Below are 19,028 nucleotides of genomic sequence, written 5' to 3'. Positions count from 1 at the left end.
TTCCTCATTTGCAAGCGTACGCTGAAGGCAACAACCCACGAACGAACCCCCCACGGTACGGACATTTGACAGGTGCAATCGAGCGTTAGCAACCTCAAGGACTCATCTCCGTTGGCTGGTCGCGTAGCGCCGATGCCCACACTATGGCCGGCTTTCCCCGGGACTCATAAACAAGAAAACAATCATTATTGGAAGACGTTAACGCTTTAATGAGGCTGAAATCTTAGATTTAATGAGTGACAGGGCGCACCGGTGTCTGATGGGAGCTAGCGACGCATAGACTTCCTCGGAGGTTGAACGAGCCACGAGCGTTATCTCATGGACGTAATTGGAAACTGTATGTCAACAACTCAACAAACGGGCCCTCGTGTGCTTTATTAAAATGGGCCCTTGTTTTGCAAATAATCATGTGTCGGTAGCATTCATTTCGCTTTTCCGTAACGATTTTCTGGAGGATCTTTCTGTTTGCAGGTAAGTCTAACAGCGGGGCAGCAAGATTTGAAGGCCAACATAAAAAGCGTTATATATCAATATGAGAACAATTTATCATATCCAACATCGAGTCTAATGAATTGTACTAATTGGATATTTATTGGTGAAGTCGCGTGTACCTAACTCCAACATAGAGATGTTACTAATATACTTAGAAATCATGTTCAGTAGTGGCGCCCTCTAGATGTCAAAATGTGTCAAATTTATTTAAATGCGTGACTGTAAACCTTTTAAAAATGGTTATCAAACAAATCTTCGGTACTTTTCGACGCGATTTGTTCTAGGACGCCCCATGGTAAGCTCTTTTGCCAGTAATACTCCTACAAACCTGTTCATTGCTCCAAAACACACCAATTAGCAAGAAGAAATGTTTTGTCTACGTCTCGTCTCGGCGTAACGCCAACCTTCTATTATCAACATGCAAACGGCACATCGGTAATGTAATTGGCAAAGTATTTTTTTGTTTTCGTACTCCCTTACAAGCCAATTTTCCAAATGTAACGATTGCGTTTACTGCAGCCCAAGAAAAGGACCTGCTTTACCTGCTTTGTGCACCGTGAAGCATTACTTCCGGCCGCTGTTTCTGTCTGTAGCGAGTTTAAGTGGTCAATTATAAAGCTATAATTCATGCTGACATTACATTGTGTGTGTGTGCCTGTGTTGCAAGACGCTTGGTACGGCTTGGAGAAAGGTTGTTCATATTAACATTATTCCGATCGATTAGAGCTCAAGAGGAACAGTCTAATGTAGCTTTAGTTAGTAAGTTCATTTTCAAGTCCTTAGGGGGATATTCATTGGATTACATTATTATTGTTCTACCACGCAGCATGAGGTTCACAAATCACGCCTTTTCCTCATTAGCAGCAACAGCCGGCAACAGTTCTTACCTGAAAAGAAGCAAACAAGCAAAGGAGAGTGTAAGAAAAACAATGAACTCAATGAAGAAAAGTGTCAATGGAGGGATGAACGCCCCATAGAAGACATCGAGTGCTGAAAGTGGTTCGAACCAAACAACGAACCAGAGACAATAGATGAACAATCACTCTTACCATCGACGGCAAACACTGAAACACCCAATTACGAAGCCAACAGCGTCTTGTGCGGGCTAAAAAGGTTCGCCACTGCTTCTTGCATCCGGTTGCCAAAGAGCGGGTGAACTTAAATCGCCAGTAATGAGGCAGGATTTGCACCAGACTTTCTTCAGCCATTGAAATCGATCCTTTAGGTGGTGAGGGCATGTGGCGTGTGTCATGACACGTTTTCTCGAGTGGCTTCTTGCGGCCGTCGAACGATTGAGGTTTTCCTCTAGACTTCCCGAGCGGCTAAGTACGGGTTGTTGTTATACTTGGCCAATTATCCGGACGGGTTTTTTTTATCTCTCTCTCTCTCTCTCTCTCTCTCTCTCTCTCTGTCTTCTCGCCCTTTTTTTGTAGAACCAAGAACTACCAAACGCATAGACGGTAGTGGAACGATAGTCTGGTTGCTCTTTCGTCGTACCGTCGTTCGGAACGCTCGCCTTTAGACGAGAAAATGAAGAGGTGAAGAAACCACAGACAACCACCTCAGGAACAACCCGTGCCCCGTACCCCAACGTACCACAACGAAGGGCTGTGTGAGGATAAGATGAAGAATTGAAGTTTACCTGAACGAGTTGTGGCGGTTCAGATTGACGGTAGCCGCTAGACCCGTGCCGAGCACGGATGGAAATTGATTTTGCTCCTCCCTACCCACTCGGTTGGTGCCGGTCCGGAAAACGCTTGTCTCGTTACCGGATGAACACCTTGTATCCATAAGCTGTCAATCGCCACGGGGGAGATTGTTCGTTTCCGGCAAATGGGATGACCTCGTTTTTGCATTGCTCATTACCGGGACGGTTTGCCACTCGCATTCAATAGGAAATCATTACACACAGATCTCGTGCGATGAGTTTAGGTGACGTTTAGCAGCAGTAGCTCTGACGAGGAGCAATTTATGTTATCCCTAGACTTCTCCAAAATGTTGTTAAAAATGCTTAGATTTATGAATTTTAGCTATGAATCCAAGGTTGCCTCAAGTTTGGTAACTGTAATGTCCTTCCGGTAGATGATTCCTTGAAAAGTAAGTCAACGTAAGAGCTCAAGAAGCAAAAACCTCGTTCCTAGGTTTAATCCTTTGTGTTGAGACTTAAAGCTTTTGGTTTGTTCGGATCGGATTCTTCCAACACTTCTTGACTTAAAAAACCCGGAATAAGACGGATTAAAGCAGCTTATTGCATACATTCGGGCTGTGTGAGGTTATGGAGCATGTTACACGACAGAAATCTAAACCCACTCTCTGTTTTAAAGCTGCCAACTGCATTCTACGGTAATCTTCACGCTTCCGTTATTTATGAGAGCCAGCCCGGGGTTGCCATTAAAAGTTGCCAACAACGATAAACAACAACAGCTGGTGCATCCATCATGCGAGGTTTTAGCAACTTGTCGCAGCGATAAAAGTGTGCTGCGTGGTTTTGTGGTTTTGCGTTAATTGTTTAATTTTTCACCTACAAACCGGCTTTATCTGACCGCAACCAACCACAGCTGGGTTTGATTTTTCATTGCAACGCCATAATACTACGTACGATGAGGATGAGGTACGTTGTGTACTGGTTGCCCGAGCTGAAGACTCTCGAAGAACGCATCGTGGCATGATGCATCGCACTGCTAGTCCGCTTGCATCCATGCAAAGAGGATGATTGAAACATATGACAATGTCTGACCCAATTAGGCATGTAACCGGTGCGATACGGGAGAAGCGGATGGGGGCGGATGGAACGGGTGTGGAATGTAAAAATATCCTACAAACTTACTAAACGATTGCATTTCCCGCAATACCCGATCGGAAAAACGGGGGAACCGGGTGGTTGGGCCACCACTTGTCATAAATTATTCACCCACAGAGCGTACACGCCCGGCAGCTGGTGCTTCGAGCGAATGCGGATGCATTTAATAAGTGTGCAGGAGGACACAGAGCTGAGTAGGCTCCGTGTTCCGTTCGACTGTAAGATTATGTGCCGTGAGAGGATGGTGCAGCACTGGCATTGCCGACCCGGGTTAAAAGATGGGACCACAAGAAGTAGGCGCCCTATCTCCTACTCAAACACGGTGGGAAAACTCTTGTTGGTAGGATAATTTTTCCCCCAAACAACCACCAGTCCAACAACAATGTCCCTGATCCCGATGCCTGAGAGGCCTCACTGGAAAAACCTGCAAGGACTGCTGGTTACGGTGCTCACCCACAACCCATCTCATCTCATACACTCTGTCGCCCAGAACATCTCGGTCGGTTTGTTGTCGGCCGGGCCTTCTTCCCCCGTTGGAGAATTGGCAAAAATGGCAGAACATCATCGGCACTTGTACATTCAAATTAGTTACAACACCACTGCATATGTGTGTGTGTATGTGTGTGTGTTTGTGAATACATGTCCCGGTTCTCACTCGCTCCGTTTGAGCTCTGCGCAGGAAAAAAGGGAAGAAAAAGATTATTATGCATAAATATTTACAGACTACTCTGGCGTAAAATTGCTTTTGAATATAAAACCTCCGGGATGGACGCCGAGTGCGACGACCAGGGAACGGAAGATGTGCACAACACGTGTGTATGTGTGCGTTTATTGCCCGGCCTCAGTGCAGTGACTACGGCGACGAGCAACCGGCACATCACTTCGATGGATGGTAGCAGCACACCAGTAGCTGCATTTCTTTGTGATTGGCCAGGAGATCATACTGGCTTCTGTCGTGCGCTGTCGGAAAGACGATTTGTTTGCGTTAGCCTTATCGGAGGGAGCGTACGGATCGGAGCTTCTGCATGCTACTGCAGCACCCCATCACCGAAAGCTTAAGTGCAGTGTGTTTGTGAAGAATGTCCCAACGTTGTTGCAGAGCTTAACGAACGGTGCCGGCGAACGGTTGTGTATGCTTTCGGTGTGTTTTACATTTGAACCGATTTCTGTCAAGGATTGAAAGCAGTAAGCAGGTTAAATCTGTTTGAAAGTATCGATTTAATCGATTGTTTGTTTGGTAAATACACCTTTCCACTAAGGAAAAAAAGAGGGGGTGGCAAACATGGTCCCCTGCACGTGACATAAAATATTCTTGTTTTACCATACCGAGAAGGGGGTTTGTAAGCTATCGTTGATGTTTAAGGTTGTTTTTCCCATGGAGGCTCATAGTTTTGAACGAGCCTGTTTTTACTTATTTTTATTTTAATGTTATGAAGACATTTTTTATAATAAGCAAGGTATTGAATGATGTTATGAAAAGGATTTTTTTTATCTGATACAAGCCGCTGCTTATTATACAAGAATAATTGTTATTAAATATAAGTAAGAGTTCGAGGTAAATGTTTGAAACCTTGCAAACATAGCCTACATTTAGGCGCTTCCAAATGTCATGAAGCGAATCGCACTGATATTGAATTTTGTGCAATTTTAAATTTCATTATTATAATAAATATATTTATGTACTTACTTTAATTATTATTCATAACTATCAATAAAGATATTAAGTCAAGGTCTATTTTTTATTCCCAGTAATGTACCAGACATGCTTTGGACTTACGGCCTATACGGGTATATTGCTCAAGAAATAATATTTAAATTCATTTAAAGTAAAAGACGTTAATTATAAAAAAGATTAAAAGGTTTAACGAAACTACCTAGTGGCATACAGTGGAAGAACAATAGCGTGGCAAAAAATGACCCTCAACACAGAATAGCATACTTCCAGGCGCATATATTAAACAAAAGGCAAACCTGTAATTTATCAAATTAAAATCAATAATTAGCATCCTACCCGACAATTTAAGCAAACATGTTTTAAGGCATTTATTTAAAAAAAAATTTGTCACGATTTATAATGAGGTATAGCTGTACAAAAAGTCTTATAAAGGTAGAGAGTTGATGAGCGCTGCCATTGACATAAATTCTTGACGATTAATTAAACTTTTCATACACATGCTCAACTTATCAAGCGTTCACCAACGACGACAACAAATTAAAGTTTGTTTTTAAAGAATATTTTCCAGCTAATTGAAGACTAATAAAACTAGTCTCTTGCCAATACGAGCACTTCAAAGATTCCAGCATTCTACAATTCTAAAGGTTTTGAAGCTGGAAGGATGCAATTGCAGATAAAAGCTATTCCCGATAAGGAAGGAACATCGAACACGAAGTGCTGTTTGCAAACCAGAAACTTCTCTCCTATTACACAAACTGTACGCATCCACAGTGACTTCATGGGCGAAAGTCTAGCAAGAGATAAGAATTCACAAACTACGAAGCTGATTCGATTCGAGCTTCCGAAATGGGATCATGTTCTCAATTTAACTGCACTGCTTGTCCGGTTGTTGAACTACCATCTCGTTCACCAAATAATACGGTATGCTGGGATAAAGAAAAGCTGAGTAAAAACTCATGCAAAGTGCACCAACACCCACACACACCCACGCAGCTATTTAATATCGATGCATTGAAATGAGGAACTTCAAACCCGAAAAGCGAAAAAAGATCGATTTTCTTTCCCCTGTTTTTGGCCTTCTTTCCGGCAGTTTGCTTTGCGCTATCGTTAAAAGCTTCCGCTGCTTATGAGGTTGAGTTTGAAAATTGCCAAAATTGATACGGGAAAGTTTCCATACGTTTGACCACTCCACGTGGTGATGTCCGGTGGCAAGAATAGCGATCGAGCTCACAACCGGCCAGCAGTCGGGACGAGACGGGTTGTATCGCTTATCCGGCGGGCATATATGGGAACAAATAGGAAAAGTTTAATACCACATCGCAGCAGCAGCAGCTACACCCTTGCAGTCTCGCTGCACCGTAATGCAACCGCACACTGGAATGGATTTTTAACCGAGTGCACCCACCAAACTGCACGATGGGGCGAGGTTTTTTTCTGCCCAGAACACATCCCAAAGTCTTGAGCCTTTTATGGTTGAAAAGACTGCAAGCCCTCGAGCACTTCCGGGGCAGAATCGTACGCTTTTTCTTCTTTTTTGTCCCATCATCGATGTGGAGCAAAAGCGGAAGCAAGATACATCGAGATTAAGAGATAAAGTTCGTCCATAGTTTCCTGCCCACCGCTGGGAAGTGCTTGGCTGCTGCACTACTCCCTTTTGGATGTGCCAACATCAAAATCATTATATGGTCCACGGGCACACACACACATGCACGGTGTACGAACAAGCTGTTTTACGATATGGTCATTGCAATAAAAACCGGAAATAGTTAAAGTCGGAAGAAATGATTGCATTTGATAAGGTTCGGGTTTCCTTTTTTTTTGTGCTTCACTCGTGGGCGCCGTTCGCGTAGTATCCTTTACATCCAACACTATTTCCTGGCCATGGTCAAAAGTCCGACGGTGCGCCCGGAAGTGCATCGTAAAATTTTATCGCAAAGGTGTTTTTCCGTTTCTTCGTATGTAATCCATCCAGACCCAACCTAGCTTCGTGTACAACCGTTGGACCGCCGGGGGTTGTTAAAAAGGGCCGGAATGGGATTTTTTTTATCTTCTGCTAGCTCACCTTTGCGCTTGGACCATTGCTTCATGAAAATTAGAAGAAATAAACGGAAACTGAGTGGATGCTGTAAAGTTTAACGGCCACCATTTGCACCCACTGCCGATGCTTTTGCGTTACTTCCTTGAAGGGTGGGCAATGCTTTTCTTTTAAGTTTTCCGTCCTCAGCTAAAGACAACATTAAGGCTCGCGTTGGATGTCATAATTTGATGGATTACGAATAAAAAGCTTTTACTGGCATTATCGCCGAAGTAAATTCCAATTGAAGTCAGTTAATGCAACACTGGTAATTGAAAACGGCAACTTCCAACAATGTTCCGACGGTAGATTCCATCGGGGCAGTTCTGTCTTTCGAGGAAATTAATTACCGGCGCATGGCGCGAAATTCCGACAAGCTTGTTCGTATTAATGTCCTTATTGTATTCGAAACGCTAAAGAAAGCATCATGCGTTGCTTTGAATACAGACAACCCAACCCACTCACCGGCTCACACACGCGCGAAGGCTTAAGGACAAACGTAGGACATATAAACCTACTTATCAGCCCTCCGGTCGGTCGGTCGAAGGGGGCGCGGAAAAATGGGGGAAACCTTGGCTTGAGAGCATTTCATTGGTTTATTGCTTTAACCCTTTCATCACCACAATTCTAGCGCCGTCGAAAGGCGCCGTGTTATAATTACCGTAATTAATTATGCCCGAAGAGCTTTTGCCTTTGCGGCAACGTAGCACACCGCCCACCGCCCGTTAGCGATCCGTTGACTAGACATAGCTCCTTAGACATACACACCGCCAACCCACACACACACACACACAGGAGGCTCATGCATGAATATGACGTGCGGTTCCTAGCCCAGCGATAATAAAGGCTCGGGCTGCAAACACCAAATTACTTCAAACGGTCCAATCACGGTGACGGTAGCCGAACCAGACGTGTCATCATAAATTTTCCCTCTTGCTGGTGGAAATAGGAGAGAGAGAGAGAGACCTCCGCAAGCGGTGACATCGGAAAGAAGTCTGGGTCGGTGAGGCTTTCCAAAGTCAAAATGATTATGATGGGTTAAATTATGATATTTAAATAAAAACCCATGCGGATAAGGCCAAGCAAGCTGGGAAGAGATGGGATGTAACGAATAAATCCCTACGTAAATGACACACTGGGCCACTGAGAAGTGGGTGGCATATCTTCCCAAAAACCCCGGCCAGCTCCGGATACCAAACACACCGGATACACATAGGACGAAGCAATCGGCCGTAAAATATGTACTCTCCCGGTGCGATAATCTAGATTCTCATTAATCACTCATATCCTAAGCTGCCCTAGGGCCCGATGGTCCGAGCCCCGGAGGCCGGACAAGTTGCAACAATTTTCGGCCGAGAATTCGAGAAAGCGAACAAATAACACATCCCATTCCCTTTCTGCTGGTGAGAAGTGGGACGGAAGCGACCACCGGGTCCTTCCTGCGTCCCGGACTGACCGAACGAAGGATTGTCAGTCGACCCCAATTTTGTCTCCCATCATCGTGTGTCCAATGATCTGAAGTTCCAGCATTTTTCCCACCATAGGCCTCCACCCGTTGCCGGAAAAGCGAACCAGAAGTTGTCTTGTTATCTGTTCTGTCAGACCTAAACGCAACTCCGCACGCGCCCGCCCTTCGGAAGATGTCGCATTGCTGAAGAGTGGCTCGGGATGAAAGAAATTAGTTTCCAAGAACATTATTTATATCGCTTTCCGAAGTTGATAGAGCTCTGGAATTAGCTGGCTGGTGGGTGGGTATGGGTTGTGGGTCGGGATATCACTGGGCGGGCCGGGCTGTATTTCTTCATGTCCGGCGGGCGTGTAACAGGCGGGGCAACACAGTGACAAGCGAGTGGACATAGACATTGGGCAAATTTATGACTTTGCTGGTGAAATTATTAAAATAGATAGAGCGAAAGTAATTTGCTTGTTTGATATTTCTGGAGGGGTGCTAGGGTTTGGGGTTTTGGGGTGGCAGAAATGATGCAGATGAACCTCTCGAGGTGAGAGATTTCCACTATTGGACAGATAGCATTCCTGTTTTGTTTTTGGACACAATTTTGATAATTTTGTTGGAGAGCTATCAGAAAAAACATCTTCAAACTTTGAACTATGTGGACAATATCTGCAAGAACACATCGCAACTCAATCTGATGATTACTGACAAAAGTAACGAAAATTTCGTTGAAAAATATTTACAGAAAGTCTTCACCTCAAAACCGTTTTGGATTTTTTGGCCGAGACCTCCCGAACTATCTTCCACAGTGATTTGTCCTAAATAATTGACAAACAAATGTGAATCAATGTACTGATGGTAGGTATCTTCTCGGACAGAATTTAAACCCGCAAGCCTGCTCCCCCTACAGAAGGATAACATCTTCCTCCTCAAACAATGTCCTACGACGAGCTAAACGAAGAGGTCCCATAAAAGTCCCAGGAACGAACCACCAATGGTTTGGCCATATCGTACGTAATCGGAGACACATTCAGTACATTCCAACGCTTCGCAAAACAAAACAAGAACGAACAATTTGGCACAACCGCCACAGGAACTGACACCCACCCGAAGTCCGGCCAGTTGTCTATGAAATATAGTCACCCGACGGCACACGACAGGCAGGAAAAGAACTTCTGGAGGCTGGTGAGATCTACTGCTACATCGGTGGTGTACCATCCCACCACACAGCGCTGGAGACAAATGATGGACAGGAGGACGTCTGCCCAACTCTGACTGTCGTCCATTCACTGACAGGCGAGGGCTTAGGGAATTTTTGGTACAAGCTTTCTTTTTTTATTCTTCCCTCCATTGTGACTGTGACGTTCACACGAAATACGGGGAGGATGGTAAGTTGAAGTTAAGTCCGTGTTCTACAGACCGGGTCCGAGCATTGTTCCGGTGGCCGGGAACGATCGGTACATGTTATCCACTTCCGGGTGGGCGTTCGTCGAGATAGTCATCGTCAGAGCCAGATGATTCAATGATTTACTGTGTGTGTGCGTACGTATGATAGGTTCCGGGAAAATGGGTGGACTCCAGGAAATCGTAGCTTCCTTTAGACGACATTATCAAAACTACCGATTATTCCATCAGAAATGGGAGATTACTTTGTGCTAGAAAGCTTCCATTCCCAAACTGGACATAATATTTTGCTTCCAATGTAATGTATGCAACACGACGAGCAGTGAGAGCTTTTAATGATTTAAAAAAGCCACAAATGCCTACAGCGACGCTAATGAATAAACCGGTGCAATCGTTCGATACTCCAACAAGGTAACAAGGGCATCATGGCGCATTGTGTGTAATTTTCATTTTTGTTGATCCCACCAACACATTCCTGCCATTGCGAATTCAATACTCTCGCACCCCCCTCCGTTACCACCACCCCCTTCCCCTTCTCTCCCCGTCCGTGGATAAAAACATTCGAAGCGCTTAAATTACAAGCCACAGCAAATAAAATTTATGAGAATATCATTTCATTCCTTGTGAGTTAAACCAACAAACATACACCACCACCACCACCACCCCTCCAAGGGGTTGCATTATTTTCGAATGCACACGAAATGCCAGTGGGCGCAAATAGTTGGCGAAACATTATGGCTGGAAATAATGGGCGACGACCAACCCGGACGACCGTCGGCACACACAAAAAAAAAATAGGGTAAATATGTGCGTATGTCATAAAGCGTGTAGCATGCATAATGAATGCATGCATGTTGGTTGCAGAGAAAGAGAAAGAGAGAGAGAGAGAGAGAGAGAGAGAGAGAGAGTAAAAACTGCACACAGATTGGCATAAACAAAACACACGAAAAACGATGGTTCGAGGATTCCAAACCCGGTATCGGTTGATCGATGGGATTTTATTTATAAACCGATAGGCACACCCTTGTGGCGATCGTATGTATCATTTATGCACTCTTGTGCTATTTGGCTGTGTGTTTTTGTGCCTGAAGAGGTTGCAAATAGTTGGTCACCTCTTTGAAGCCTTGTAACGATTCCGTTTTCCGGGCTTAAAGCATCCCGAGCGGTCATTAAAGGTGTTTTAAATTCACCTATAAGAGACACACAACTAACGATTTTTGGGGAGAGAGAATTTGAATTGTGCGCCTAAAATTAGGCAATTTGAATGCACTTCACTGTTTGAGGCAGCAATCGGTGGCTCAATCGAAAAAACCTACTCAAAATTAATTGCATTTGAGAGATAAAATAAATCACAACGGCACTACATTTCCCATGAGCTGTTTCATTTGAACTCATTACGAGTGATTGATTAGTGCTGTTCATACACATTCCTAGAATGGCAATAATCGATTCGAAAAATTGTGCTTATCCATCAGTTCAGTAACTATTCACCAGAATTTATCCCGACCGGATGAACGTACTGCAAACGCTTTTAATTTTGGAATGCTTTTGGAAACATTATTTTTAAACCCGAGTTCAAATTTCGCGAAACAAGAGATTGCAGCGATTTTCCGGAAAAATTCCGGACATTACAACAGCCACCGGTCGGTCTACAGCATAAACTCTTCCTCGAAATCGATTCCATCAGCATAATTATGATGTGATTTCAAATTTTCAGCCAACAACTAAATTTCCTTTTCAGTAAAATTTATTTTAGATTTTTGAAATTTGACTCGTGAGCAGATTGAAACATCGATCATAAAATAAACGAGCACAAATTCTTTTGTTGCTTACTATTCCTCGAAAGATCCACAATTTATGCACCTCTATTATGCGTCCATATCATCAGTGCAATCCCAACTGAATACTTGGAAAACTAAAACTCCATCCAATGTGCAAGGTTTTTCGCCGAATTGATTGAGTAATCTCACCCGGACCATCGCTGCGGACCAGCCCTTCATTACGATCCAATAGGCCCTCGTCAACGTCAACGTTTGCTGCTGCTGCAGGGAGGACGGCATACGATCACCACCGTCATAATTGTTGGCCCAAGTATCTGCTGCCCGAAGTGCAATCAAAGCGTGAGGTTTTAGCCCTTCAAAATGGCTTCCAGTTCATGTGTAATATCATCGATACGGGACGAAACAAGACATATTCCTGTGCTGCCCAAAACGTCCCTAAAACTCGCTTGATTGGGATGCATTTTTTCGCTTCTTCCTCATAAAACTAGTCGATTCACAACCCTGGGAATGTTTACCAACAGCAGGTAATAAGATCTTGTTTGAAAAGTTTTGCTGGAAATTACATTTTCCCCCGTCAGTTTACGCATCCGGATTACGTGTGTCCCGGTACGGAGCATTCTGCAGCGGACGTTGCGAGCCGTTATAATATCGAAATTCAATTGCGCGACGGTATCCCGGTTCGGGAGCTTATGCATCGCACGTTCTGGAAACATCCAAATGGATGATGTGCGGCCGGGTGGGTACGATCGCCCAACAATTTTGTTTTCCCACAGCTGAAACCCACAGCTTGTATTGGATCAATTGGGCGCCCCCTCTTTTGTCCCGGTGTGTTCGCTGGAATACTTTGAAAGGTGGGAATGGATTGTTTATTAGAATATTGGATCCCTCCCGCGCTGCGCCGGCATCGTTCGTCGTCCGCGAAGGATGTTCTTAGCGTGAGTGGCTTTTGTAGTTTCGCTATTCTCACCAACTCATAAACACTTGCCCTCACAGACACCCTGACCTGGGTGATGGACACGGGTAAATGGAAACATCAGCGCTGGCATATCGCGGTGAAATGTGGCGCTAAACATGGTGCCGCTGCTGGTACTTTTCCACGCTTAATGGTGGGCCATTGTGCTGTACCACACACACATGGAATGCACACGAATGTGCCGATGGAAATCGAGTGGAAATTTTCATTATTTCGAACTCACCACCGACCGGTATCGGAATATACATATCTCGAACATAGTTTTAGCGAAGAGCACACCCAAGTCCACCGCCCTGAGTTTCCCACTGTTTCCTCGACGGCGGGCTGACGTCATTCCAGCGAGTATCCGGTTTTTCGGGCGGCCCAACCGTATGCAACCGTGCAAATGAAGCGAAAAATTCTAAGCCGTTTTACAATCTCGCAGTGGTTTGAATGCGTACACACACACACCCGACCCGACGATAAGCCGATTTGTAAATTGTACACTCCCTGCTGGAGTACGACCTACCACCGCAGGACGGACGGATTGATCAGTTTTGCTGATGGCTCGCTGGAGCTCGCTATAAATCGGTACGCTGGGTGCCCCGATTCTGGGCCGAGTCCCTGGACAGGACAGGATTTCCCCGAAAAGGGCTGAGAATTTATTGGAAATGGATTTGTGGCCGGCGTTTGCGACCATGAGTAGTTGGGGAGTTAGCTGGTGGAATTTTAATCTGGAGATGTTAGTGAATCGAACATCATTGAAGGGTGAGCGCACGCGTTTTCTGGAAGCCCGGATTGCGAGTGTGCACAGTACGGCTTATGACGAGTTTGTTTTTCGGTGCGAATAGTTGTGGACGCAATATTTGATTGTGGTAACAAAAACCGGGGAGGGTAGTTTTCTTTTTCCACTGGGAAAATGTGGATGCTATTATCGGATGAAATATAGTTTGTAGTAATAAGCTTCACTGTTTATTCAGCGAAAATTCTTTTTTGGAACTAGTTATCCCTAGAACCTTCCATAGTAAAGCTATTCGTTGGACAAAAGCAAATTTATCGCGAGAAGCCTAAAAATAGCCGCGAGCGATATACTTAAATAACACGTCAATCAAACAAGTTAACGATCTGACAGCAATACTGGCAGCATTGTTAACCGCCCATTGTGCATTTTTAGGGGGAAACTTGGAGCTCTTGAACCGAATTTGAAATACGTCATTTTAGCAAAGAATTGATTCTGATACATTAAATGCAAGGTCCCTTTTTGTTACAACACTAAGCATTACATCAAAAAGCCAACTCAGCTTTAGGTTCGTAAGCCTGATTGTCATGGTAATACTCTGCTACTCCGGCAGAGGGCATCGTAGCAGGAGAGGTATTACTAACAGCTGAGACTATCACCAAGGCGTTTTGATGAAGATTTACCAGCACGCCGGCAATTAAATCCTTTCCCGCCATCTAAATTGCTCATAAACTCCGTGCATGTATAGCGGGTAGCCTAAATTCAGGCGCGATCGCTAAATTTTAAATGTAATCCCCAAAGACCGTTTCGGTGGTGCCATTCCGAAGGAAGAATTTTCACACGTAATGCTATCAACCAATATTAGATGAAGCCGTCTGTTTAACCGCTTTTTCCAGCTCATTGGACTGCTTTCGAGTTTCCACTGCGAAACGCTAAGAAAGCGCACTGCTTCCCTTTTTTAAAAGAGATCTGACTTTCAACTCAATTCACTAATCGGATAATGCTTCCAGCACACACCACACCAGGTGGAAAATAGAATCTAGAGCCACACCGTGCCGCTGCTATTCGAATGTTCTGGCGTGGATTCGATTCGCAAACTAAATTATGTTTCGCATTTTCGTGAGCATTATCTGGCAAACCCAATCACAAACCAAGGGATGTACCTGTGTGTGAAGGGAAAGCTAATCATGTTGTCCTTCAGCACCCAACAAGCTTACACATGTGTGTTTGTGTGTGTAGGAAGGAAGACACAAAAATCGCTCACAGATCAAAGAGAATCGGAATCGACGAACCGTGTTCCCGCCGGTTGAGATGGTTGAGAAGGCACAACATCATTAAGGCACCCGAATTTCACATTTGCTTAGTACGTCCGCCGGCGAACGTTTGGAATTAAATGGTTGGCTCGCACCAGCGTCTTTAATGTTGGTGGAAAACAAACCCACCCCTCGGGGATGGGTACGGTTTGTAAATCGAAAACGGAAAAACCGGCCTCACCGGAATGTGCGTTTATGCGCTCCGGTGTGTGTGTTTGTGTGAGCAATTTTGATACACGGTTCACCGAACAATCTCCGTTAATCATTGGAAAATGTTTACATTTAATCAATGCTCGGATTGAAAAACCAATTACAGAGCAACGCGAGCGTCCGGCTAGAAACCATTGAAGGGTTTTCCGCAAATGAGTCCCGAATCGATCGGACGAGCGACGGTGTTTGCGTTTTGCCGTATTGATTGTGTGTGTGCGTGTGTGGCTGTATGTGTTTATTAAATCCGGGACGCGTAAGTGAGGTGGAAATTAGTGCCTGCCTGCTTTCAATGCTTTTTCACACGGGCGCATGCTGATAGTTCCCGGCCGGCACGGGGAAAAACGCGACCTCACCCGATCGACGATTCATCCGATCGAGGGAAAAGCGGATGAAAATTCACTTGAAATTAAAACACAACTCACAACAGAGCAGCGAAGCATTTGCCGGTCAATCTACAATTGATAAACCTCTGCTTTCCAGTTCACTGAACACACACACACACACACAAACGTACATAAACATGATGGAAAACAATAGCAAAGCTCGGGGCGGTAGAATCACCGGCAGCTCGGTTCGGTAAATGAGCTTGCAATTTTTATTTTCATATTTACACCGATCGAGAGTGAAGGCTGGTTGAGTACATTTGGGGTGAATGTTTATAATGCTTTACGTTGCAATCGTTGGCAATGGATGTGCATTGCAGCGGCTTCCCTCGCTTGAGCACATCAATTAGCTTACAGATTTTCCACTGGCGGTGAGATGGTATGCCATGATGAAAATGGTGATGGAAGCTTCCCTGTACTTTAGTTACGGGAACAGGTTGATAAGGTATGTACATAAACCATTTTTACACAAAATCTTGAATAAATAAATAAATAAAATTTAAATTAGATAAATAAAACATAAAAGAATTATAAGTAAATTACTTTAAAAAATTACTGGTGGCGATAATGTGTCAAGTAAAATGTATTATGGACGAGTAAATAAATGAGAAAACAAGAATAAATAAATTAATAAAAGCATAACGAATAAAAATATTCTCTTTAAAACAGACATCCACACGCAACGTTTTAAATTTTAATTTCTTACCATGTAACAGATTTAGAAAGCATTACAATGCAACGACCTCACCAATTAGAGCATAAATTCACACGCGCATCAATTCAATGCCCGAGGCGTTGCGCAAGTTGTTTGCATACAGCACAAACACAGCAGGGTAAGGGGAAAAATCCTTGTTTTCCCGATGCACCCCGAAGCGGTTCTGTTTGCGTCCGCACAAAACCGCGCAACAGCATGTGAGCGCGCGCGCGCTCAAGTTCAAGGATATCCGTCCGTCCGTGCTGAGAAAATGTTTCACGACCTTTACAATTTCCACACGGCACAAGCCTGGAATGCTTGGCAAGAAAACCAGAAAGACAAGCAAAGCGTATGAATTTTGCTCTCGTTTGCACACACACACACACAGTCTGCGCAAGGCTACACATGGCGGGACACATTCACGCGCCAGCCCAAGTCTTTACATCGGCACAAAACAATCGGTGTCAAAGTTATTCCACCGAAAGGAAAGCGTTATCAGCGGCGCATCGGGCGACGCCTCGGATGTGGCGGTGGTTTTCGCATGCAAATCCAGCTGCTGCTCCTGCTGTTGCGATTGCTGGCGGGTATTTTCTCATTTCCCATTTTCCAATGCGACGAACACCGACCAAGCTAGTGGGGACGAGTGGGGACTTTACTCCGGCCGCACTCCGACAGCGAATCCGGGAACGAGCTGGGTGCTCGGGAGTTTATATTGTGTCGGGAATGTTTATTAAAATATGAACCTCCTGCGGTGCTTTTCACAGTCTCGACAATGGTCACGGTACGAAGGACACGCTGGGAAAACCTCCCAACAACCCAACCGGAACACCATCGCTTGGGCCGCGGGCAGACACGGAACGGGTTATCGGCTACGTCCGGGGAAAATGTTTGAAAAGGGATGTATGCAAAACGAAAATCATCGTTAAGAAATAAAACAAGCATGAATGCAAATATTATGACATCGATTGTAATAACCATTAGCGGCACACTCACACACACACACGCGCGCAAAGCCGGGTAGGATAACACCGAGACCGAGGAACGGACCCAGCTGGAACGGCTGGACTGTTTTGTATCGAGTGGTTCTTTTTTCCCCCTGGAAAACGGATAGCAGGAAACTCTACACATTAATGCCCATCCAGATTCACCCTAGCACTAGGGTGCGAGTGTTTTTGTTGGCAGACGATAGTGAGAGCATGTAATTTGACTTCGTTGGAAAGGGTTACAAGGGCGATCCAGTGTTTGGCGCACATTCTTAACGCAGTGGTTGTGCGATACGAAATGCTGGGCACTCATGTTAAATAGGGAAACAGTTTAAAAGTCATGGAAAGTTAGAGTATAACAGTGTGAAGGGGTGTGTGTGTGAGAGAGAGAGAGAGAGAGAGAGAGAGAGAGAGTGTTTTATTAAAGCATGGAAGGGTTTGTTTGGTTAAAATTAAGGGGGTAAAAACAACAACATGTTGTAATCATTAATAATGCATATTGTACAATGGTGCAAATTAGAATTGGAAATGCGGTCATTGAGATCGGTTTTACAGCTGTATTTCATATGGACGGAGGACGTCCGTAAGATATAACAATTTGAGCAAAGTTTTGAGCATACTCAGATGTATCACGTTAAGAACCGCCTATTCTTAGGCAACCCGCAGTACATTATGATTCAAGATGATGTTTCAGACAAGTGTCACAGCTAGCCTAAATAAGCAGAACCTCGAGACAAACAAGCGAGTTTAGTGACTTTTTTTTTATTCATCACTAAGTCGCCTCTGAACTATGTCGATCACCAGGACTTCAGTCACATCTTGTGCGATCTGGTGGAGACGTTTGAAAGCGTCATAGATACCTAAATACAGATTAATTGCTTGGACGTATCAACCAGGGACTCACCTACAAAAGAGTCCAGCAGAGCAATAGAAGAAAGAACGAGTGCAGAAATTCTTCAAACTTTGGATTGCCAAACATACACGAAATGGCAGTGAATGTCCGGAAGTGAAAGGGTCTTCTGTTTCGCAGAGGTCTCAACTGAACACCACGCTTGCTTACCTGAGTACGCCTTAAACTCACGATCACCACCGGTGTGCTGTTACAACGTTTCAATAGCTCGAATTCCATCAAAGCTATCAGTACTCTTGATCACTACCGAGTGCCACACACCACTTCCAGTACAAAGGCAACAGACCCATTTGCTAATAAAAGACGCATCGTTCCGTTCAAAGGCTCAATTAAACAAATGAACTCATGAACAGAGTAATTTCATTAAGCAAATGAGTGATGTATGATACAAAGGTAATTGAAATACTCTTTAATTTTATCCAAACTATCCCTTACACGACCGTACGTACCGACCGGCCTGCCATTACGTGCATTACATCTGCTTTACAAAGTTGCTGCTTGCGTCGGGTACGAAGACGGTTCGAATAGGGCTTCTCGGTGTAGTCTAGTCGTGCGGGATTAAGAAAACCATCGAAATGCAATCAGATACCGACACAATGCCATGCCGGAGCTACCGAATGCAACAGTCTGCCCGTTTACAGCAAGCCAGTGTGTGTGTGTGTGTGTGTGGGAAGTAGAAAATCAAAAGCATGGTAAGCGCAACGGAAGGAGCTATATTCTAAAACCAAACTCACCACTTGTTGATGCAGATTCACGCTAGATAATAGAAGCCCTCTCTATTCGAAACCATCGGCCCGTGGAAACAAACGTCCCGTAATGGCGTATGTAGTTACAGTTGCAGTTGCGCTTGGCGCACACTACGGGCATAGAACGGGGAGGTTTGATGCTATCCTCACGCAAAATGCATGCGTAGTGTTAAATAAAAGGACTTTCGCAGCACAGGCAAGCACACTGGACATCCATCATCCTACGGTGGCCGGTCGATTGACAGCAGGGTTGGCTCGTTGTTCGTAGCGAAATGATGCAACCCGAAAGTGAGACACAGTTTCGCCGGTCAAATAGACAAGCTTTCCAGCAGTCGTGAAAGAAATTTCCCACCATTACACAGTGGGTGATTTTGAGTAAATTTCGGGAAAAATTATATATGGTCTGCTTCACAGCTTCA

General features: G+C 44.5%; 1 protein-coding gene across 4 annotated transcripts in view; it reads right to left on the bottom strand.

Annotated features, from left to right (window-relative positions):
* Positions 1–19,028, bottom strand: part of LOC118503664 — a 239,104-nt gene that overhangs the window by 170,845 nt on the left and 49,231 nt on the right. The window lies entirely within an intron of this gene.

Source organism: Anopheles stephensi, chromosome 2, assembly GCF_013141755.1.
Source record: "Anopheles stephensi strain Indian chromosome 2, UCI_ANSTEP_V1.0, whole genome shotgun sequence".
In the NCBI taxonomy this organism is placed as follows: domain Eukaryota; kingdom Metazoa; phylum Arthropoda; class Insecta; order Diptera; family Culicidae; genus Anopheles; species Anopheles stephensi.
The sequence above is the reverse complement of the archived record's forward strand: the minus strand, read 5'-3'. Positions and strand labels throughout refer to the sequence as shown.